The 26,218-nt window shown below is 32.4% G+C and overlaps 1 pseudogene; it reads left to right on the forward strand.

The window, feature by feature from the left end:
- The first annotated feature begins 4,485 nt into the window (after positions 1-4,485).
- LOC18609973 (zinc finger CCCH domain-containing protein 44-like) lies at positions 4,486-25,546 on the forward strand (annotated as a pseudogene).
- The last annotated feature ends 672 nt before the right edge of the window (positions 25,547-26,218 follow it).

Below are 26,218 nucleotides of genomic sequence, written 5' to 3' on the forward strand. Positions count from 1 at the left end.
AATGTGAGCTTATTGCATTTAAATGTGGTTGTCCATGGCATGCAACTTTATTAATTATTTGTGAATAATTAAAAAATATTCAATTAATTAATGTTGAATATTATTTTGATGTTAATAATTTAAAAAAACGTTTCAAATAAGATATACATTTAAATTGAATTTATTTAAATTTAAATAAAGATTACTTATATTTAAATTTAATTTGTTTAAATTTAAAAGTAATATCTTATCTATATATTTATAATAAGTCTATAAATGGTGAACGATTTTTTCACACAACCAAAAGTGAACATGAGTTGTTATGTAAGTTAGAAAAACTAAAAACTTTTTTCTTTTTTTTCATTCTTGAGACATCATCAAATGTCAAAGGGTTTTGAAATGTGTAATTTCCTATGGAGGAACAACGAGAGTGAAGAGATTATTATATGTGCAAAGAAAGATTTGTAAGGTAAACTTCTTTGATCAGAAAAGAAATGAAATATTTAGAGAAAATTGTGGAAAATGACTTTTCTTGATAAAAATATTTTAAAAGATAACTATCAAAATAAATTTAATTGTTTTTAACTATATTTAGTCATGACTTGACGAAAATACCCTTTAAACTATTTCAAATAAATTAAACCATTCATCACAATTTCTCATCATTTCTCCCCATTTGTGCTTCAGATTTCTCTCTCACCATCCCAATCTCTCAAATTTATCGATTTCTTTGTTCGGCATTCATCTGCTATACTTCCGATTTCTCTCTCTCACGTTTTCAGATATATCTTTTTTACGCTTTTAAAACACCAAGCAATTGTTTTGACATGCTTGGATGGATGACTGTTTAGAAAATTCGATTTTTATGTATTTTGGATAAAACTAAAACAGTAGAAATAATCACAAATGTATGAAATAACTTTTAATTGAATCAATTCAGGACCTAAATATCAAAAAACTCAAAATTTTAAAATTTATAAATCTAGGTTTTCAAAGAATTTTTTTTAATCAAAGTAGGTGTTTTAGATAAAAAAATATTTATATTTTGATTTATGAAAACATGTTAGAAACACTTTAATCTATACCAAATTGTCAAAAAAAAAAAGCAAAAAGTTGAGAGGATTTGAAGTTTCACAGGTTTTTGTACATGGCTTGTCACAGGATTTTGTATATGACGTGTCACACGCTAACCATGGCTTATCACAGGCTTTTGTATATGGCGTGTAACACGGTAATCATGGCTTGTCACATGCTTTTGTACATGGTGTGTTACAAGCTAATCATGACTTGTTACAGATTTTTGTACATGATGTGTCACATGTTTTTATACATAGCGTGTTACACGCTAATCATGGTTTGTCACAGATTTTTATACATGACGTGTCACATGTTTTTGTACATGACGTGTCACACGCTAACCATGGCTTGTCAGAGATTTTTGTACATGACGTGTCATAGATTTTTATACATGACGTGTAACACGCTAACTATGGTTTATTATATATTTTTATACATAGCGTGTAACATCATAATATGTAATTTTATTAAAAGTAATTTTAGCCAACTTAACTAAAAATAGTTAAAATTATAAAGATGATCATTTTTAAAAATATCTTATCTTTAAAGATTATTTTTTAAAATATCTTAAATATTTATTAGAAAAGGTAAACCTACCTCCCTACAGCTCCTAAAAACTTGGATGAAAATCATCAGCCGCAACCTAGCTCGGGGATGGAGGCTAGTGATCCTTGTGGCTTGTGCCCTGTTAGTATATGTTTTTTTCCGCTACCCTTTCTTCTAGTTTCGAGTATGAATCTTAAGTGACTTCACCTTTTCTTTCTTACCCAACCACTTCATCAGAATTAAGAACGAAAGCAAGTCATGGCATTAATTTCCCGCAGTGCAGATTGATCATTGTTCTTTTCCTTCGCTTTTGATAATTAATCGCACACGCATGGATTATATGTCTAGGTTGGCATTCAAATTTCAAAGTATATATAGTTTGACCGGCTTAATTCTTCAATTAACTATTAACTCTCACAAGTAATATGATTTTATAATAATTAAGCAACTATTAAGCCTTGTATCTATCTTGTTCGAAGTGTCGAGTTTGATTTTTTCTTTTAAAAAAAATTAATTGATAAGAAGAATTATTTTTTGTTTCATTCCAATTGAACAATGTGTGATAATTAATAACTTTTTTTAAAAATAAAAAAAGTGATTAGCTGAAAATTTAAATTTTAAACCTTTGCAACCTTTTCATGCATATTTTACTTAAAAGTCATAAACATTGTCTAATTTTATCGTTTAAAATGTTTAAAGTTTCAACTCATGAATGTGCTCAAAATTTATCATTGAATTGGTCCTACCTAGATATTATTGGGAAGGCAATCCCAATTAAAACTTTTTTATTTTTGGCCCAGCTATCTCCTAAGCTTACCCTCGACGGTTCTTCACATTTTAAACTACCAGTCAAAAAGTCAATAAAAATGGGCAAAATCAGACGGTCATAATAATAAAAAAGCAAATTCAACTATTAGCCAAATGATAAAATGTGCTTTTCAATAATTCAGAGGAAAAAGACTTTGGATCATTTACTTTAGACTTTATGGATTTTATTCTATTTTTTCCCATAATTTTGGGGGGAGATATAAATAAAAGGTGTGTGTGACATGTGGGTTGTGACTTTTTATGCGAATGAAGGTTAGAAAATAGAAGGGGAGTAAGACCAGATTGTCGTCGATAGCACGCCAAAGGGACCAAAAAAGCCTTTATATCACTTCCACTTATCTGATTTTTATCGCAGAATCCAAATGATGGCGATGACCCAAAAAACCACATTCCTTTTAATATTTATTTTCCTTTTTCTAAGGTGTGAATCTTTTTGAGAAGAAAATTTGAGCATCATGGGTCTTTTCAAATGATGAAAGATGATTCTCTTGGCGTGCCAATCCTTCTTGGACTAGGGTTACGATTTTACCATTGCTTTTAAGTTCATTTTTTTGAGTAAAAAATGTTAATACAAATATTATTATTCTACAACATTGCAAATGTTTATTATGGGATTATCACATATTTGTTTAATAATTAAATATTTTATATGAAATTACTTTTATTTGTGGTTTATGTATTATTCAAAATTTAGTTGCAACTTACTGATTATCAAAATTATTGGAAAAATATATTATTAGTTGTAAAAATATTTATAGGGTTAATTTAATTTCTCTTATTCTCTCTCAAAAATTATATATATAAATATATATATTTGTTTATTTGAAAAAAAAATTCAAACTCTACTCATTTTGAAAAAAAAAATTATATACTAATTAATAAATTAAATATTCAAATACATATTCTTTTTCAAAAATTAACCCAATAAAAGTCAAAATTATCCTCCTCACTGCAAAAGAAACATTCAGCATCTTCGTGTAAAGCTAAGAAACTATTTTGAAAGCCTTTATACAGTTACAAAAGGTGGGGACAACTGAGTGGGGGTGAACCCATATGATGGCATGACCACATGCCACACTCCCACTGCTTAAAGTAAAGTAGAAAAAGCATCATTAACTTGCTTTAATTGCAGTAAATTAAATTTTAAGAATACCCCTTGGGCCAGCTCGGGAAAAAGGTCGATGGCCATTTTTCTTTTGGGGGGGTTTAAAGATAAATGGCTGATATTTACCACTGACCATCCACCGCAAGGAAAATCTTTCAGGCACTGGTATTTGTTTTGCAGGGAAAACCAATGTTGATTCAAATTTTGTTGTGTTTTTTGTTTTGGTGGAAAAGCCTGATTAAAGATTTGATTCAATTCTAATTATTTAATTTTTCCAAGTTTGATGAGCCTCCAATTCAAAATGGTTAACTTGATCTGAGAGGTTTCAGATCAATAAGACAATAACAAGAGTTGCCAACAATTAAGAAGGCGATATGTCTTTTAGCGATTCACGGATTGGGGTAGGGATCCAGATCCAGTGACCATATTTATCAATAATCTGCCTCCAACTGTGGGGTGGAAGTGGCTTCGAAAGATTAGAGAGAATTTCGGTGTGGAGGGGGATGCATTTATTCCTAGGAAAAGATCGAACAGGGGGAGAAAATTTGGCTTCTTGTGGAAGAAGCAGAAAAGGCTATTTGGGAGCTTAATGGAGTGTGGCTAACCGATTATACAATCGGAGCAAATATTGCCCGATTCAAACCAAAGACATCGTGGGAAAATTTACTTTCCATCAAGAGCAACACTGGTGGAAATCGATGCTGTGTGGGTGATTTCAACATAGTCCATACTATTAAAGAGGAAAAATGATGTCGAGGAGAGGGAGTGGACATCGTGGATTTCAATGAATTTATCGACAACTGTGAGCTGATAGACCTCCCTTCAATAGGGAAAAAATTCACTTGGTTTGGGTCAAGGACAAAAAGCAGCAGACAGGATTGCTTCTTAGTTTCGACTGAGTGGCTTTCGGCTTTTAATAATTTGAGCCAAATAGGCTTGAAATGCTCGGTATGGGACCATTGCCCGCTGATTCTTCTTTCCGTACTCCGAAGATACGGATTTGGGTCATGGCCCTTTTAAGTTCCTTGACTGTTGGCTAAGTGACAGCTCTTTCGTTAATGCTGTTACGGAGAAGTAGAACTCAGTGAATGTCCAAGGCAAACCGGGTTTCGTCTCAAAGTTAAGCTGAACCAGTTGAAAATTTGTTTGAAGTAGTTGAATGATGAGACTTTTGGCAACATTGATAACAATACAACCAAATTGGAAGAGAAGATTGAAGAGTTGAATAGAATTGGAGATTCTAGAGATATCTCCAATGAGGAAATCTCCTTAAGACTTGACATGGTGAATGAACTTTGGAAAGCAGCTAGACACAGGGAGTCAATCTGAAGATAAAAATCATGGATCCAGTGGGTAAAGGAAGGCAATAAAAACACTCATTTTTTCCAATCCAAAGCCAAATCTTTGTGCCCGCATTAATCATATGGACGGTATTTTTAGAAACAAGTCATGAATCTCCAATCTGAAGGAGGTAAGGGAGGCCACTATTGCATATTTTTTAGAGCTTTTTCATAGTGAGAATGGGTGAGGCTAATTTTTCAAGGTCTCAATTTCAAAAAGTGCGTCCAGGCATGACCTTGAATTTGGAGGCTCCGGTCACACTTGAAGAATTATAGGGTGCAATATGAGATTGCGATGGGTCCAAAACCTTAGGTTCATATGAATTTAATTTTAATTTCTTCAAAAAATCATGATCCTGGGTAGGCAATGAAATCTTGGAACTTGTTGTGATTTTATGGCATCAGGCAGATTGGAAAAAGGTATCAACTCCCATTGATTCCAAAAACTTCAAACCCCAACTCTTTTGAAAGAATTCTGGCCAATCAATATTACCAACACTCTTTCTATAAGATCCTTGCCAAAATCTTAGCCAACTGGTTGAAAAGATGGTGAATCAAGTTGTGAGCCACAGCCAAATGCCTTCATCAGTTGTTTCCAAATCAGGGATGACATCTTTCTTGCTAATGAGGCGATTCACAGTATGAACAAAAATCACTACAACAATGGTGGGGTGGTTCTCAAACTAAACTTCGAGAAGGCATTGCTTTTTCCTTTGAAAAGCGGTATTTATTGAGATCTCACAAGCTAGTATGTCATCATAAGTCTTCAACCATTAGAAGACTTCTAATGACATAAGAAGACTAGCTTTGAGTCTGAGAGTCCTCTACAATTACAAAGGTTTTCAGTAATTCAATAAGTTGTATTAGAAATTATGCCTTGTATAGTCTAAAAATTCCTTTGTTTTTTTTGCCAATTTTTAAGTTATAAAATAACTTTCTTCCTTTTTCGATCGTTTAAACACCTACTTATTCATATCTATCAGTTTATTAAAAAACTGAAAAGCTAAACATACATTTACATGAATCCATTTAGTTATTTGTCACTGAAATGTTTTTCTCAAATACATACATATATATATATATATATATATATATATATATTTTAATGAATAGGGCATCAAAATCAATTGTTTAGTACAAATAGTATTACCTTTATTTTCAATTAATTATCTATATATGACTCTTTCTTGTCTAATTAAACTATGTATCTTTTTGACCATTATTTTTAACAACCCAAGAGTTTATCTAAAAATATTTTACAATATTTTTAATTTAATTTTAAAAATGGATAAAGAATGCTAATAATCATATGCAAATGCCATGAATGAATAATAATAACTTATAAAAGACTTCACTCAAGTCTTTCTCTTCTGTCCGCATTTACTTTTCTAAATATAATTATTTAATTGTTTCAATATTTTAATAATTTAGAGATTTTCTTTTTAAAGAAAGGTTCTAGACCTTAATTGTTTAAAATTTTGTAATACTGGCGATGATGCAATGTGATAGATATATTATTATGTGAAAGATGAACAACATGTTGCACTAATCATAATTTCTGAGTTACCACCAAAAAAGAAAAGGAAATGAAAAACTCAAGTTTTATGGGCATGAGGAATTCAGCTACGTAACAAGGGCTATAGTAGGGCCTCAGTATGGAGAGATAAGCCTTTGGGTTGGACACATATGGAGGAATTCTCAATGGACAAATATAGCATTAATTCTATGCATTTCCTGTCCAGCCTCATTTCTTAGCCATTTGATCTTTTGCAAGTTGAGAGTCTACCAAGTTTAATGTCTGCAATAGCATCAGCAAGTGCCTTGCTTGTTGTAACCTCTTTAATATTTGTATTATTTTCAGCCATGAAGTACTTCATTTCCGGAGCCCTGATAGGCCTCTTAATTCCTCAAGCTTAGTCAGCCTCGAGAACAAACATTGCTCGGAGCTTACAAGATTCTACCTTAGTCACTTTGAGGATAATAATCTCAAGTCCTTTCAAGAAAAACTTGAATCTTTTCTGAGTTGATGATTTCGCAATGAAAACAAGTTGTCGTTGCATCCATCACAAAGACAACCTTGTTCTCTTCGTTTCAAGCAGAATCAACTGTATTCATAGTTATTTTATTGCAGCTTCTGAACTCACTTGATGAACGTCAGCGTAGACTGCATGAAATCCCCGAAATACACTGTGATTCAAATATGAATCTCAAGACTGAGGAAGTTGCAAGAGAATTGGACGAGAAGAAAAAAGAGAGCAACATGAAACCAAGAAATTCTTTTTTTTTTTTGAAAATTAAGAATCATTCGTTCTAAAGAGGGAATCCACATACAATCCCAGGAGAGTAAAAGACTTATTTGAGATCAGTCTGGACCCTCTCTTCACAAACTGGTAACAAAAAACACGGGTATCCCCTCCCTGTCCCACAAAAACATAAAGACCATCTCTTCCGCCATTTACAATTGAACCCAATAAACCTGTGCTAACTAGAGAAATAGAACCAGAACCAGAGACATCAGAATAGATAGAATTAAGACATGAGAACATAGTCACTGTTCCCAACTCTTGCTAATTCTGAGCATCAAAATAGAAATCCAGAAAAGAGTCAAGATCCATCTAGGTGACAGTGCATCATCATCAATCCAGCAAAAATTCATCGTCCGTACTCTTGCAAACAAGAGTCGAAAACAAAGCACCTACAGACACAAAAAGAGTCGTGGACCAACCATAAACAGTAGCCATCCTTTGAAAATTAGTGTAGGACTTGCAGCAGGTCATTGACTCTTTCAACCCCCAACTTGGTGAAATTATACGCCATCTCATTTCTTGACCTTGGGATATGAAGAATCTGCCATCTAGGGACCTTCCAAAGCATTGCCTTACTCTTCTGTACCTGATTTCCAAAGCCAAGAAATTCTGACTTTGGTAAAATGGAAAAGCAGCCTGACTCTCCATTGAAGGGAGGTGATGTCTTGAGTTTGGGAGCAAAGAGAATAGCATATCTAATTCTAAAGGACTTGAGCCATCTGTAAATAATGTGGAGACAGATAAAACATAGCACTTCCGAGACCCACTTGGCAAAATTCAAGGGCCATTTGCTATGACAATGTTACCTAGATGAAGCATGAGTGGTCAATTTCCTTCTGAGTTGAGAATATGAAAAGCAAGTGAAAAGCAAGATGACTCCATCCTCTTAGTTGATGCTTTGTATGGGTGGTGCAACCAAGAGCAATAAATGTTTCATAATAGCTGCTTACCCACTAAGGACAAAAGGATAGCCTCTGATGATAAAGTAAGAATAGGAATGGAGCTGTTAGGTGTAGACACCTCATTTTGTCCGAAAAAATTTATTTTTTATTCATATAGTTTGTTTTATTTTATCCTCACTTATGAAATCATGCTCAAAACAGAAAGCATGATTTCACTCTCTAATTGTCCAAAAACTTGGACAATCAAGTTCTATAAAAACTCCAAAATCATAGAAGAAAAAGGGAGAGGGGGCTAGAGATTCTTTAACGAAGAAACCCTAGAAATTTCCCTAGTATCAGTAGCCAAAGAACCTTGGGAAACCTTATAGAAAACCTTAGAAAACCCTAGAATAGAAAACCACAAAAACCTAATTTTTAAACTAGCAACTGGGCCACAATTAAAAGCTAAACTAAGAAATCACCAAAAAAAGAAATAAAAAAACCACAAAAAATATAGTAGGGGTTGACAGTAGGGTGGATGTTGGTTTTTTTTTTTTTTGGGTTAGGATAGTTAGGGTTCAATCGGCGTTTGAGAAAGGACTTAGAGAGATCAAAAGTTTAAGGTTTTTCAATCGTTTGTTGGGAGAGAGAGAAAAGAGAAAGGTGGTTTCAAAAATCGAGAGAGGAAAAGAGACGAGAGTGTTAGGGTAGAGAGAGGGCAACAAGTTTAGTTGCTAGAGAGAAAGCACAAAGGGAAAGTGAAGAGGGAAAAAGAAAAAAGGGATTTATATACCTAGGTATAAGATGGGCAAAACAACGTCGTTTTGTTAATGGTGGTTTGGTGTCGAAAGGGAAGCTTGGAACAATGACGTTTTCGGAGTAGCAAGTTCTTTTCCCTGGGCACCTAAACGGTGTGTTTCACAGGAAGGAGTTGGGCCTCTTGAAGTAGGTTTGCATGCTTTCTTGTGGTTGGATCTATTTTGGGTTTAGAATTTGGGTATGTTTTGGACCTTTAATTATTTGGATTGGTATATTGATGTTACTGTTAATTTTATGTGCATTTTCGTATAGTTTTGCAATGATATAAATATATTTATAAAATAATAAATAGGGGAAAATATGTTTGTAGTATGAATATTAGAAATAGAGTTAGGAAATTAAAATAAACAGAAAACTATAAAAATACTAATGATAATAACAAAAATAATAAAAATGTTTTAAATATGGTTAGTTATAAAAAGAACATAAACTTAGATGAATATTTAGTTATAAAAAATATATAGTTTTAGGTAAGTTGAATATATATATAGATAGAAAGTAAATGTCTAAATAAAAAATATATTTATGGTGATAGATTTAGTTAAAGTAAAAATATAGAAAATAAATAAACGTTTAGTAGAAAAAAGAGATTTAAATAGAAAAATGGAAAATACCTAGTTATGAAGAAATAGACTTTTACAAATGAAAGAAAATATAAGGAAAATAAATATATTTAATCATAAATAAGAATAAGTTAGGAAGGTCATAGAAATGAAATATTTAGCCAAACAAATTTATACATATAGGTGTATATATATATATATAAATAGAAAAAGAAAATATGATATAATATAAAATTATAAATATAAAAATATAATGATTGTTTTGGATTAATTTTGACGATGAAATTTCACCTGGAAGGGCAAGGAGTCGTTATTTTTGGGATGACTTTCCTAGAAATGGAATTAATTAAGGTTTTCTCTGAAGTGTCGGGATAAATCTTAATTTTATATTCTAATATTCCGTTAATTCAAGCAATCACCTTAAAATTCATAAAGAAATAAATTCATATAATATTCTATCTAAAATTAAAATTGAAATAGTTATTAATTAATTCAAACAATCATTGCAAATAAAAGATTAGTTGTCTATTCAATACAAAAAATAGTTCAAAAATAAAATAATAATAACCTATAAAATTAATTATAAAATATCAATTTAAATAGAACGTTTCTTTATAAGATATATAATAAAGATAAATAAGGTAGTAAATTACATTAAATTTTTAAATATATTATTATATAAATTGTAATGAATAAAATTATATTCATATGCATTCATGCGACATAATTCATAATTTTATTTTGGCATAGCATATGACATGTTTATTTTGTTAATGGGACGAGAACTCCAATGATGGGATTTTCTTGAAGCACTTGTAAAGATGCGTTCTTTTAGGGACATCACTAGGTGAGAAAAACTTTTAGACTTCACCAAAGCATTGAGATAGTTTATGAATGATTTTCTTATACAAGGCTTTCGTTTCCCATTATTTAAAATTGGTAAATCATGACATCATTTTATAATTGCATTATGTGCACTCGTAAAATCAAATAAAATACTTAAATTTGCTAATAAAATAAATAAACAAAGATTAGGGAAATATAAAAATAAAATCAAAGTTAAGGTTAATATAGGGTAGCATATGATTAAATAGTATCGTTCATGAAACGGACGTTAGTGGGGTGCTAATCGTTCCTCATGTGTAACCATACTCTTGAACCCACACTAAAATTCACAGACCAATTTATCGATGGAGCTAAAATCAATTTAAAACCTCGTTGACTAGAATGAAATCAATAAGTGGCCAATCGCAACTAAACAAAAAAGATTGGTGACGACTCTCAACATTTCCCATGTCTAGCAGTCGGGTTCTTAGACCCGTACATTACGGCAGCTTGGCGACTCCACTGGGGATTTCGAGAGTCGAGTCAATAATTAATTATGTGTTATCCTAAGCCTTAATTAATTATGATTCAATATCCAACCTTTGCCTTTATTTTAAGAAAAATTAAAAAAAATGACATTCCCTGTATTCACTTGGTTTGTTTATCTTTATTATTTTATCTTATTTAATTTACTTTCTATATTTTAATAATTATAGGGCATATAGGATAGGGGCATGAGATTAATGGTCAAGGGTCGGAATGTTTCTTCACACGCATGACATGTTTGCATTCATGAATGAGCCTTCTACCTGAGCTTTGTCCTCATTAGAAGGGGGTTAAGTAGCTACGCTTTTGTGAGGTGATAACCTTCGTATGGGCTAGTGAAACACTCTCACTCAAGTTGAACCTAGTTCGTTTGAAGCCTATGATGGGTAAGGACCAGAGTGCCTTGCTAGTCTATGTGAGATGACAACAAGGAACAATTTGGGAACCTTTAGCTTTGAGTGAATTGAACTCGATATATAGAAGGCTGTGAAGAGCCATCCCATAGGTAGAGTCGTAACAAACCGTCATGAAGAGTAACACTGTCTTAACAACCTCATTTTTGATATAACAAAAGTAACACATGCCAAAGTGATCCTTTTTTTAAAAACAACAAAAACAAAAAAAAAAATTATTTCCTTTCCTTTTCCATCTTTTTTAAAGAAAAGAAAAGAACAAGATTTTTGACATTCATTATTTCTCTATTTTTTTACTTTAAAAATATCAAAAGAATAGTTTTCTTTCTTTCTCCTAAAAATAAAAAAGAATAAACATGAAAATGAGAGCGGATTTTTTTCTTTCGTGAAAAAAAAAAACAAAACAAATATAAAGAAAGTAAACAAAAAAGAGAGAAAGGTTTTTCCTTCGAGTGAGGTCTTCTAAAAAAAAAGGGGGGTCTGTAGTTACTTTTGTCCATAAAAATGAGAAAAAAGAAAAAGAGAAAAGCTTCATCTCTTACAAAAAAAAAAAAAAAAGGAGAGAAAAGGAGAAAATCATGTTTCTTGCGAAAAAAAAGGGTTTTTTTTTTCATTTAGGCAACAAAAAGGTTCTTTCATTTCTTCCATTTTCTACAAAAACAACAAAAGAGAGGGATTTCAATTTAAAATTTTTTTCAACTTCCCACTATACATGATTTTCAATAATGTGGTTTTCCATTTCACTTCATATCATCTATACATCAAGGCATCATTGCATTTTAGCATTTCATGCATGCATGTATATATATGATATTTTCATCTACATGCAACCATCTCATGTTTTTTCTAATAAAGAAGAACCTTACTATGTTGTTAGTTTTGTAGGAAAAGGAATAAATCTATTTTTTTAAAAGGAAAAAATCCAAAAATCTTAGTAAAGTTTCAATTTACTTTCCTAATTTATTTTGGTTTGGGTCAAAAGGATTGAAAGATATGGAACACTAATTGGAAGTAAAGATAAGTGCACTAGAACGTAATCAAGAAGAATTTGGGCATGACCTTCGAGAGATTGCCAAATTGATAGGAAAGGTTGAACGTCTCAATAAAGCTAATGGAATTCATTTGCAAGAATCCCCATCGCTTCAAATCAAACCACGTCAAAAGCAATCACTAAATAAAAGTCAATTTGTCCTTGATAGATCCAACACATTGCTCAATGGCCCAAGTAAGGATCAAGGTTTGGAAAAAAACTGTAAAAGGGATGGATGAGTTGAATACGCAAATGATTGAGTTGAAAAGTTTCTTGACTAAGATGCGGTCTCCAAATGTTACACAACTCTCGAACAATGGGTTTGAACCAAGTGCATATTCTCAACCCACCACTTTTCAACCCATAAGTATCAATTTGTGGCCAAATTCATACCTTTGTGCAAGCACTTTTCGACCACCCTTTCAACAAGCCTTTCAAACCCAACCATGGGCACCATTATTAACTACCCCTACTCTTAACCTAAGCACCCCTCAAAAATAATCCAGAAAGAAAAAACAATATGAATGTATTCTCATTGCCTACAAAGAACTCTTGTATCAATTGGTTCTTGATCATTTTATTGTCTTGGTGCCTTTGGAACCCTTGCCACCTCCATACTTAAATTGGTTCAATTCAAATGCAAGATGTGATTATCATGGTGGAGCTATGGGACATTCCATTGAAGATTGAGATGCTCTCAAGTATCAAGTGCAAACATTAATAGATGCCAAGTGGTTTGATCCAGCAAAAATGATCGGGCATGGTTATGGGAAGCATAATTCGGTGTCAGGATGAAAGAAGGATTGATTGTGCTAATTTTTTTTTAGAAAAGCTTTTTTAGACTTTAAGACATTTTAATCTTTAACTTGTTTTGAATCTTCTAAGAATGGGTTTATGTTTGTTGTCGTGAACATATCAATGCTGACTTTTGACGTCTTGTTTAACATTTTTCTAAATTTTGTTTCATAATAACAAAAAAAAAAAAAAACCAAAAAAATGTAAAAAGAGAGTTTGTTTGAAATGTAAACATATTGGTGCACTATTAATAATCAAGTGTCTTTGTATTTCAAATCACGCGTTATACATTTAATCATTCCATCATGCATTCAAACATCCATTGATTTTGACACACATGCACTCATCATTCATCCTCCTTTGTTGCAACTAGCATCACTTGACCTTACTATATTCCATGAAAAAAGAAGCAAGATTATTATTGATTCTCGATAATAAAAGATCTCTTTCTAATTATGTATTAAATAAGCAAGATATCTAGAAAGATCTTTGGTATAATTTGTTTTTCTGTCTAATTTATTTCTATCTTGTGAAAAGAGAAAAGGTTGAGGGAGCTCACTTATAATTGGCACAATATAGGTGCTCAAGCTAGAATTATGGGAGATGACCAATCAAATTTGATAGACAAGATGGAGAAGACTCAAGAAAAGATGAGAAAATAGCTGGCAAAGCTAATAGAGATAGTTAATGCTAATGAAAAGAGAGGGGATTATCGAATAGTCGTTAAATTTTCAAGGATTAAGCCAATTGTCAATACAAAGGCAAACTATGCCAATTCTGGAAGCAAATATTTCAAACCAGGTTCCTACACTTGACTTGAATGACCTTAAAGAACAAGGAAAATTGAAAGCGGACTTATCAAGACTGAGAGAAAAATCGAGAATGCAACAAAAGTAAGAATTTTTAGGAGAACACTTCAAAGCCATAGAGGGAATGGATCTCTATGATTCCGTTAAGGCAAGGGAATTAGGTGTGGTGCCTAATGTGGTTATCCCACCCAAGTTTAAAGTCTCGGAGTTCGAAAAGTATGATGGAACGAAATGCCCTAAGGCACATTTGATCATGTATTGCAACAAGATGGCTCCATATGCCCATGATGAGAAATTGCTCATTCATTTTTTCCAAAACAGTTTGAAGTGAGCTACGACTAAATGGTACTTCAAGTTGGAAAAAAATCGTATTCGTACATGAAGAGATTTGGCTCGAGCATTTTTTGGACAATACATGCACAGGCTAGAAGCATTTTTAGATTGAATGACCTTTCAAAACATGGAAAAAAGCCTTTTTGAAAGTTTCAAAGAATATGCTTGTATGTGAAAGGAAATAGCATCACAAGTCCAACCACCCCTTATTAGTAGAAAATTAAATTCTTTATTTGTTGATACTCTCCTTCCTCCATATTATAACAGATTAATAGGCAATGCTTTTTTAGATTTCGTAGATTTGGTGTTCTTCATGGGAAGGATTCAAGATGGGATAAAAAAGAGAAAGATCATAGACACTCAAACAAATAATCTCGTCAAATGAAAATATGATGCTCTTGATAAAGGAGTTCAAGCAATGACTTTTCAAAGAATAAAAAGGAAATTGTGTGACATACAAAGAGATCCTATGGGCATTCATTCACACCCATCACCATATGTCCATAATCTACCTTGACCTTTCGTTTTTGACGTTCAATCAGCATTTACACAAGCCCCTCTACCCCACATGTCCATTTTAGGTAATCAAGAAATTAATCTAGATTACCTTCAAAGCAATAAGAGAAAGAAGGCTAAAGTGTACCATTCATTACCAATGTCCTATGTAGAGCTTCTTCCTTTATTGGTGCAAAACTATAAGATTTCCATTATTCCTGCCAAGCCTAGGAAACCTCTTTACACAAGATGGTATGACCCAAATGCTAAATCTGATTACCATTCTAGGGTTGAAGGTCATTCCATGGAGAATTGCACTGCATTCAAGAACAAAGTTCAAGCTTTAATCAATGCAGACCCAACTAAATTCAAAGAACTTGTCAACAACTATAGAAATCAAAGGTGATGGCTGCAACGCTTGGGTTTTGGAACAATTGAGTGGCATGCCAATTCGAAGGCAATCCTTGATCACCTTCTAGTCGTGTACAGGTTTATGTTTTGAGAGCATAAACGCATGGGAATATGGACTTTTGTCTTTCATGCATGATCATATAATTTGAGATGAGTGTATGTTTAGTTTTTATCATCATAACATGTTGTCATGAGTTGAATCAAGTTTGTAAATATGAGTTTGAAAATTGCTCAAATTTCTTTGGTTCTTGTTTATTTATTTTTCTTTCTTTTTTTTAAAAAAAGAGGAGTTTCTAGAATGTTGACAAATTAAAATCAATTGAAAATAAAAGCCCCATGTTGCTTGTTTCCAAAACAAAAAAGAAAAAAAAAAAGAAAAAGATTCTTATAAAATAAATGGTGAAAAGAATCTCGAAAGAATTGGTAGTTGCTATTTGCAAATTAACCTATCTTCCTAAACATTCTCAAACCATATCTTCAAACACTCTCAATGCCTTAACCAAGTGAATAAAGGCCATGCAACGGCTCGAATCTAAAAAAAAGCAAAAGCTTTGAAACTCCATCAATCTTATCATTTGGCATCCAAGGATGTTGGTCTTCGTCTAAGTAATGATCAATATTGTGACAAGGTAAAATTCATCTTTTCCAAAAAATAGGCAAATCTTGCACTGTTGGATAGAATCTGAATTTGGTAATTTGATAAGTGTCAAGACTAGCAAGAATTTCAAATACATCAAAACCATTCAACTTTTTTCGATTGGATCCAAAATGTGAGCTTCTCCACCCATTGCCTAAAGTTGTCCTTCATCTATACTCTTGGACAAGATGATCGAAAAACGAAAACTTTTCAATACCTCCAATACACCCGACTTGTAAAATAACCTTTGTGAGAGGTGATCCTTGGTTAAGGTGCATTTAGAAAAAATAACCCGACTTGATTTTCAACAAAGAATCAAATGAGAAGTTTTTTTAAAAAAATAAACTTCTCAAGAGTGGCAGCACTCAAGAGAAAATCTCTTTTTTTTTTTCTTTGTTTCCTTCTCCTTAAAAAAAAAGAGTGGCTATAATGTGATATTTATATCTAGGTTTAACTTATTAAAATTTGCAAAATAAGTCCTTAATATTGTAACAATTATAATATTTAACCAATAATTAATTAAACTCTTTTAATTAGGTCCTTAGTAGTTAAAACCTAGAATTTGATTTAAGTCTAACTTAAATCATCACACTCTTAATTTAATCCAAATTGCAACCTTTGTGTGTGACCCATTAGGTTCCTAACATGTTAGCAATGGAATTGAATTATAATATTTTTAATTAATTAATTTAAATGAATCATATTCAATTTTAAATTAACTAATTCAATTTCATAGACCATGATTGGCATCTAGCAATGCATCATGGCCACCCAATTGTTAGGAAAGTCAAAAAATTCTTGATAACCTTTTAATGTACAGTTTTTCAGTGTAATTCATTCACTCGTCATATATCCCGAAGATGATAAGAGCTTGGTGCAGTGCCTATTCTTATTGATCTCCATATTTATTCTTACAGTTAGATCATTAGCTTTATGGAGACTTATGAAACTCATTTCATAATCTCCTAATCACCTTGGTCAAGGATTTGATTAAGCTAATATCAACCAAGAACTAATGAGATATTTCCCCTTGAATCACTTGTGGTGATGATTCCTATCTTGACCACTCATTTGCCTTCATATGCTTCATGCTATACCCAAAAGCATCCTATTTTGGCATCCTTGGTTAGGCACTCATAGGGATGAAATTAAAGCATAGCACTCCACACATAAGACATATATAGTGTGCACTTCTCATGTCTAGGGAATATTTACACAATTGACACATGAGAAGTATTGCATAGACACTAGAGTGAAATATCAAATGCACTTCTCATGGCGGGTCATGTTCAGTGAACTCGCTCTCCCATGGCAAGCACCCACATGCTAGGTCCAAGTATCTCTATACTTCAACCTATGAAAACGATTGCTTACTTCACAAGTAAGGAACATAACATGTGCCAATCTTTGAGCATTATTGATGCCTTGTCTGAATAACATAATGATCAAGAACTTTTAGGAACAATGCTTTAATGCATAAGGATCTCATAATTGTATCCCAATACAATTCCTTTGCAAGACATATATAGTTCCATGGGCTTTATCTACATAAGTACAAAAAGTAATTAAATCACAAACTTATGGATAAAGAACTACCTCAATGTTATTATGAATAATAAAATGTCATACATGAATATCTCAAAATTGTAATTCCCATACAACCACAGATTGGCTTGTAGGGCTTATACTAACACTTTTATCTATTCTGTCTAAACCCCTAACCTTAACCTACATTATATGCTCTTAAAGTCCATTTTGATTAAGTGTGGATGCTTAAATTAAAGAGCTTTCTTCTAGGAGAAAAAATTCATCATATAACCAATGAGGCTTGGCTTCTTTTTCGTTGCCAAGATTATCCATTTGAATCCATCAATCCATTTTGGGTAGAGTTTGAATTTTTTTTGAGTGGATGATGGAACGATCAATAAAAAAAACAAAAGAAAAAGAGATAAAAAAGGGATGAAGAAAAAAAAAGAAAAGAGAACAATGTGCTTTAGGGTGAAAACCTAAAAGGCAGTCTAGAGCAAAAATGGGAACTTACAAAGCTACTCATGAATTTTACCGAGGCTATAACAAGAAGCATGATAAAGAGATCATTTCAAAGCAACTAGAGTGCATTGGATACCCTCAAAATGTCTAAGAATGTAAGATTTAAGATTTGTCAGAAAATTAATGTTGAACTTTGAACCTTTCTTTTCCAAAATAACTTTGCAAAAAATAAGTATCTAAAGTTGGTCTTGACATCTATCAAAATGCCACAGATCATGAGATAAGGAGAGTGTCAAAATTGATTACGATTTGGAATGAGTCTTCTTGTGAAGAGTTTGATTTTCAAAGAGTATAAATTTAGGAAATCATGCGATATTTGTGAGCTTAGATGAAGAAACATCGATCCTTCCTTTTCCCATAAAATAGTGAGACCTTTTTGTTACGCTAGACTTTAATTTTTTGAACCTTTCAATCCATTTGAAAGATCCAATTATGATTTGACCCATCTTAGGGTCATTTTAAATAGGAATCACTAATTCTTAAGAGATTCAAATATCACGTGTTTCTCCAGACTTAGATATTTTATCACTTTAACAATAAAAGTGTAGAATTGATACATTCTTGCTCCGAAATTCAACTATCATTGATCATGAAAATAATTGTGTGGGGCAATTTTGTTATGATTTTGTCAAAATCAAGATGTTTTTAAAAGCAAAAGAAAAAGAAAAAGAAAGAAAGTCCTTATGATCTTTGTGGGGAAAATCCTTCAATCATTGTGAGATAAGACAAACACTTTTGAAAAAGACAAATTCATATCTCAAGAAAAGTGAGAAAAAGAAATGTTTGGAAGAGCTTTCATGATCAAGAGGCATGGAAACATTGAAACCCAATTTGAACTGGTGATCTTTTGTTGACATCTATGGTGGAAAAGTGATTCAAGAATCCAAATCAATATGATGAGATTAGCAAGAAGGTTTTTTAAAGGCAAAGAAATTGGCAATTGTAAAAGAACATCGCTAAAAGACGCATAACTAAGAAAAATGGTCTTTCAAGTGAGGAATATATGGTGCAAAACAAAGGGAAGCAATGCATCATTTGTCCATCATTCAATCGTGCATACATGTCCAATCACACACATGACCATGCATCATCAAAATTGAAAATTTTCAAACAAATGTCAAGACTAATGTGTGCTTTTCAAGCCTTAGAAGTGAAATTCACTAAATGCAATGTTTTCAAGGTTGCGAAACCTTGATTAAGTAAGGAAGGACTTTAGTTTTTCATTGAAAAAGGAAAAAAGGAAAATCAAACAGCAAATGATTTTAAGCTTAATCAATCTGGCATCCAAGATGTATAAGTCCAATTACGTTAGCACAAAAAGAGTTTAGGCCTAATTTACATGGCATCCAAGATATATAAGTCTAGTTATGTTGGCATGAAAAGAGTTTAAGCCCAATTTACTTGGTATTCAAGATGTATAAGTCTAGTTATACTAGCACGAAAGAATTTAAGCCCAAGTTACGTTGGCATCCAAGATGTATAAGTCCAGTTATACTAGCATGAAAGAATTTAAGCCCAAGTTACGTTGGCATCCAAGATGTATAAGTCCAGTCACATTGGCACAAAAAGAGTTTAATATCAATTTAGCATCCAAGATGTATAAGCCCAATTATGTTGGCATGAAATGATTTTAAGTCCAATTTAACTGGCATCTAAGATATTTATGTCTAGTTATGTTAGCACAAAAAGAGTTTAAGCTTAATCAAACTAGCATCCAAGATGTATAAGTCCAGTTATGTTGGCACAAAATGATTTTAAGTCCAATTTAACTGGCATTCAAGATGTTTAAGTCTAGTTATGTTGGCATAAAAAGAGTTTAAACCCAATCAAACTGGCATCCAAGATGTTTAAGTCCAGTTATATTGGCACAAAAAGAGTTTAAGCCCAATCATATTGCCATCCAAGATGTATAAGTCTAGTTATGTTGACACAAAAAGAATTTAAGCCCAATCTAATTGACATCCAAGATGTATAAGTTCAGCTACGTTGGCACAAAAGAGTTTAAGCCCAATCAAACTGGCATCCAAGATATTTAAGTCTAGTTATATTGGCACGAAATAATTTTAAGCTCAAATTTAACTGGTATCCAAGACGTTTAAGCCCAATTATCTTGGCATGAGAGAATTTAAGTTACATAGCCTCATTTTGAGATGAAGAGCTTTAATGGTTTTTTTTTTTTAAATTACATAGTTAAGGAACGTTTTTCAATCTTGTTCGAGTAAGGTGTCTATATCTTTACTTAATTCTTGATTCTTAGAAATACGTAAAGAGGGGCAGGTATAGACATCTCATTTTGTTCGGATAATTTTATTTTTTATTCATATAGTTTATTTTATTTTATGTTTAATTTTATTATGCTATTGGGTCAAATTAGTTCTAAATCCAATTAAAATTAACCCATTTTAAGCTTTTTAAGCCCAAAACCAATTTGGGTTTGATTTTAAACTGGACCCTTTTGACTTTAAGTCCCAAAGGCCCACAAACCAAAAATCAATTTTTTGAAAAAAAAATCAAATAAAAAAAAGAGAAACCAGCTGACAGACTGCCGTGGTAGCTTGCTAGGCGGTTCTACCTCATTTTTGCCTATAGCCCCTCACTGGTGAAATCATGCTTAGGAGAGAGCATGATTTCACTTCCTGATTGTCCAAAAACTTGGACAATTGGGTTCTATAAGAACTCCAAAATCAGGGAAAAAAAAAAGGAAAGGTGGCCGGAGATTCTCTAATGAAGAAACCCTAGAAATTTCCCTAGTATCAATAGCCAAAGAACCTCAAGAAACCTTATAGAAAACAGAAATCCCTAAAACAAAAAACCAAAGAAACCTAATTTTTAGTCTAGCAACCAAATAACAACCCACAATCAAAAACTAAACCAAGAAATCACCAAAAAAAGAAATAAAAAACCATGAAACATATAATAAAAGTCGATAGTAGGGTGGATAATGTTTTTTTTTTTTTTGGGTTAGTATAGTTAGGGTTCAGTTGGTGTTTGAGAGAGGGAGTTAGAGAGATCGAAAGTTTAAGGCTTTTTGATCATTCATGGGGAGAGACAAAAAGAAGAAAGGAGAAAGATGCGTTTCATAGGAAGGAGTTGGGCCTCTTGAAGTAGGTTTGCAGGCTCTCTTGTGGTTGGATTTGTTTTGGGCTTAGAGTTTGAGTATGTTCTAGACCTTTAATTATTTGGGCTGGCATATTGATGTTAGTGTTAATTTATGAGCATTTTAGTATAGTTTTCCAATGATATAAATATATTTATAAAATAATAAATAGGGAAAAATATGTTTGTAGTACGAATATTAGAAATAGAGTTAGGAAATTAAAATAAACAGAAAAATATAAAAATAATAATAACAACAAAAATAAAAATAAATGTTTTAAATATGGTTAGTTATAAAAAGAACATAAACTTAGATGAATATTTAGTTATAAAAAAATATATAGTTTTAGGTAAGTTGAATATATATAGATAGAAAGTAAATGTCTAAATAAAAAATATATTTACGGTGATAGATTTAGTTAAAGTAAAAATATAGAAAATAAATAAACATTTAGTAGAAAAAAGAGATTTAAATAGAAAAATGGAAAATACCTGGTTATAAAGAAATAGACTTTTATAAATGAAAGAAAATATAAGGAAAATAATTATATTTAATCATAAATAAGAATAATTTAGGAAGGTAATAGAAATGAAATATTTAGCTATACAAATTTATATGATATGAAATATAAAATATAATGGTTGTTTTGGATTAATTTCGATGACGAAATTTCACCTAGAAGGGCAAAGAGTTGTTATTTTCGAAATGACTTTCCTATGAATGAAATTCAATTAGGGTTTTCTTCAAAGTGTTAGGATAAATCCTAATTTTATATTCCAATATTCCGTTAATTCAAGCAATTACCTTAAAATTCATGAAGAAATAAATTCATATAATATTCTATCTAAAATTAAAATTGAAATAGTTATTAATTAATTCAAACAATCATCACCAAATAAAAGATTAGTTGTCTATTCAATAAAAAAAATAGTTCAAAAAATAAAATAATAATAACCTATAAAATTAATTAAAAATTATTGATTTAAATAGAATGTTTCTTTAAAAGATACATAATAAAGATAAATAAGGTAGTAAATTACATTAAACCATTAAATATATTATTATGTAAATTGTAATGAACAAAATTATGTTCATAAACACGCTCATGCGACATCATTCATAATTTTATTTTGGCATAGCATATGACACGTTTATTTTGTTAATGGGATGAGAACTCCAATGATGGGATTTTCTTGAAAGACTTGTAAAGATGAGTTCTTTCTAAGACTTTCCTAAGTGAGAAAAGCTTCTAGACTTTACCAAAATGTTGGATGGTCTATGAATAACTTTTCGATACAAGGCTTTTGTTTCCCATTATATAAAATTGGTAAATCATGACATCATTTCATAATTACATCATGTGTACCTGTAAAACTAAATAAAATACTTAAATTGCTAATTAAATAAAGAATAAAATAAATAAACAAAAATTAGGGAAACATAAGAATAAAATGAAAGCTAAGGTTAATATAGGGTAACATATGATTAAATAGTACCGTTCGTGGAACGGGCGTCATGGGGATGTTAATCGTTCCCCGTATGTAATTGTACTCCCGAACCCACACAAAAATTTATAGACCAACTTATTATTCTTTCGACGGATCTGAAATCAATTTAGGACCTTGTTGACCAGAACGAAATCAATAGGTGGCCAATCGTACTTAAACAAAAAAAATTAATGACGACTTCTAATAATTCTCATATCTAATGGTCGGGTTCTCAGACTTGTACATTACGACATTAGAGAGAACGGGGATATGAAAGTGAGTAAGATGCAAAGTAAAAGGGGTTGAAAAGAGCTTGAAGTCAATGCAGAATGACACAAGTGATTATTGTTGTGGAAACAATGAAACTACAAAGAGCAAAGAATTCGGCTCTCAATCTTCTCCTTGTACTATTCTTGTAGATGTTGTCAATTCCAATGCAGCACGGACAGGAAGCTCCTTACCACATTGAGACTCTATGAAGGGTGATGAATAACTTCCCTGGCCAGCTCCAAGTGAGCAGTTCACTTCCCTCATCTACATTATCTAATTAAGGAGCAATGTGAAACTCAGTCTCGTCAACTGAGTGAAGGTCATGGGGTTGAAAGATGGGATTGTGGTTCGATTAACATGAATAAGAATTTGAACCAAACCTCTGAAGGTCAAATTATTGCTGGAAATGTGAAGCAAGATGACAGTGAGGGAAAATCAGGAAAATCTTGTGGGCAAAGCTTGCGATCTCCACCTTTAGATGATTCTTCAAATGGATGGGACCCCAATTCTGGTCTTATTTCTCTAGTTAAGGCTCTTGAAGCATCAGAACCCAATCAGGGTATTTATTTCCCAGATTTTCCTACCTTGACATCAAAGTTGAGCCATGACTCAAAAGGTAATGGGGTGGGTATTCCTCCACTCCAGCAAAACCTTCTGTGAAGGAATGAAGCTCAGATCTTGTGCTTGAATCTTCTTTGAAACCAACTGACTTGGCAAGTGATCATGCTGTATTCCAACTTCAGGAAGTGGCCAATTGATACATTCTTCTCCCCCAGATCTTGCAAATAATCCATCTGGTTTGGATTTAATTGTTCCCGAACACAACGAGTATTCTTTGGGTGATGAATCAGTTTCAGATCTCTTGGCTGAGATCGAAGCAATGGAGTCTCTTAATGGCTTGGCTTCACTTACATCGATATTGCGTTGTGATGGACATTTGGCTCAAGGTTCTGAACTTGATTGTCTTAGTCCTCTAGGAGGATTGAGCCCTGCACTTAATCTAGGAAAAAGCGATGTTTTGAGCTCAACAAATGATCTACAAAAGCCTTCTCAGTCAACTGTCACCAACGAACCATTTTGGGTCTCACAGTCTGAAGTAGTCGATACTCAGAAGAGTTCTGACGGGCATTCTTCCACAGGTGTTGACATGGATGAAGATCTAAGGCCTAGTGACGTCTCAGTTAACCAATATGAAGCTGGTTCAAAAATGTAGCCTACTGCACCACATGTAACAATTAAGGGCATGGCTACTATAGATAATGCTTGGAGATCAGGACCGAAAACTACAAGCACCAATTGGGGAGCAGTTCAAGGAAATGCAAATTTTAATTGGGGAGGTTTAGGTCAAGGATCCTCGAATGTTAACTTGGGAACAGGTCAGGAAACATTCCAGGAGAATGGCAGCATCAATTCAGGCACTTCTGTAGGGAATCCGCCATATTTGGGGAAGCCAACAAAGGGACTTTGGTCCAAGGGACCGTGATTTTCAAGGCAGAGAATCAAGTTTGGATAGGGGCAGGTCCTTATGGAATGTTGAAGGTTAGTACCTGGTTCAATACTCTGCTGGGAGCGAAGACATCAAATTTGGATTGAAAAAGAAGACCTTATCTGCTACTTACATAGTTATTTAAAAAACCTTTTGGTTATTTTAACTTCTTCTGCAATTTTGCTTTTTAGTCAGGCAACGTGTTAGCCTTTGCACAATTGCAACAAAGGACAGCTGACAACCTTGGTGGTGCTGCACCATTTGTTAAGCTGCTTTTCCTTTTTTGTAATATTTTGTCTGTTGTTTTTATATTGTAAGCTGATATGGGACTTCATGTGTTAATACAAGAAAGCCTTCTTTATTTTCTGTGCTGAGTTTCTTTCACTGGTAATAGATGAGCCTTCTTTCTTGATCAAGATCTTACCTACAGGACTTTCTTTATACTTTTTATGAATCTTTTCATGGAATAGGCAGTCATCGTTGTACGGTAAGCCACATGGAGTTGGTTCTTTCGGACCTCTGCCCAAAGGGCAGCGAGTTTGTAAATTTTAGGAATGCGGGTATTGCAAGAAGGGAGAATCATGTAGTTATTGGCACCCTTGAATCTTGATTAGGATTTTTGGTAGTAAGAACCCCAGCAATTGTGTGCATCTAATTCTGCATTCATTATTGGTATACTAGGGAATTTGCTAAAACAAAATCTTAGACATAAAACTATGATTCTGTTGACTATAATTAGTCTTTTACTTATTACTTTAAAATTTAGGCAGATATAATAAAAATAATGAAGTCAATAAAGATGATTGACTGTAATTATTTATTTTTTGAAAAAATGAAGTACGAATTATGCAAAAAAATTTACCTATTGAATGCAATCTTTTCGCTCTTTTAACTTCTAGTTGTTACTTTCTCTTTTCCAAGCTCTGCAACAAATATTTGGAAACAACATATAACACTCTCTAATGCTATGAATTGTGTATATACTCAAAGGTAAGAAAATCAATAGGAGTTATGAACAAATCCAAGGAAAATGATTTGACCTAAACTTTAATCATTCAAGAACACTAAGACATACAGATCTATAATATTAGTTTTCTCACCTGTTGTGTATACACGAATTGCGAAACAAGTCAGTCAAGTGGTAATGGCCGATCTGATGGAAGAAGTTGGAGAGATATTAGTTACCGAGTCTGACTATACTTGTAGAATTAGGGGGCTATTGGGCTCTAGAGACGAAGATCTACTTCAAATGTTGATGAGGCTGCAAAAAACAACAGGTTCACTGATGCTATCAAAGAGATTAAGATCACCACTCCAAAGCTGTTGGATTCTCAACTTCAAAACATACGACGCCCAAGGTATGGGGTTGATGGGAAATACATGGAAGTAGATGCACGAGAAATACGGCAAAAAAGATAAGGATACATGGAAGGAGGAAGAGTTGAAGAAAAGTCTAGAAATAAGGGGTGAATTTCTGATGAGGAACAAAGAATTTCTCTTCTATATAAAATTAGTTTTCTGTCCTACATGCATATTGCACATGATTTAATACTTTAATTGCTCTTCTATATTTTAAAATTTTGATCATAAATTGAATAATTTATAGAACAGTAATGATAAATAAAAATAAATTATTTTAAATTATTGAAGAACTTTCAACATTATTTTTTTTCTCTCCATATTCTCATAATGATCTAATTAAACTCATAGCGAAATAAGAATTTTCAAATTAGTTAAGGAGTTATGTTTAAGATTATTGTGATATATGCTTCCCAAGATAATCTTGTAAAAAATCATTGTCAAATCATTACATGATGCTACCAGAACCTACCAAATATATTTGATTCTATTACCAAGAAATATACATCTCATATCAAACAAATGCATAATGTATAATTAATTATATACCATGTGCATAGTTACACTTGTGAAATTTCTAAGAAATCTAAGAAAGGAAGATTTAGATATTTGTTGTCATCAGAATGCATAGATTATAGTATTCTCTATTGAAACTGTTGATAAATAGTAAGGCCTAACTATCTATTTTAATTTTGTAGGAACTAAATTTTTTCTTCTTGCTATTCATCATTT

Source organism: Theobroma cacao, chromosome 2 (genome assembly GCF_053813885.1).
Source record: "Theobroma cacao isolate CCN51 chromosome 2, ASM5381388v1, whole genome shotgun sequence".
Lineage (NCBI taxonomy): Eukaryota > Viridiplantae > Streptophyta > Magnoliopsida > Malvales > Malvaceae > Theobroma > Theobroma cacao.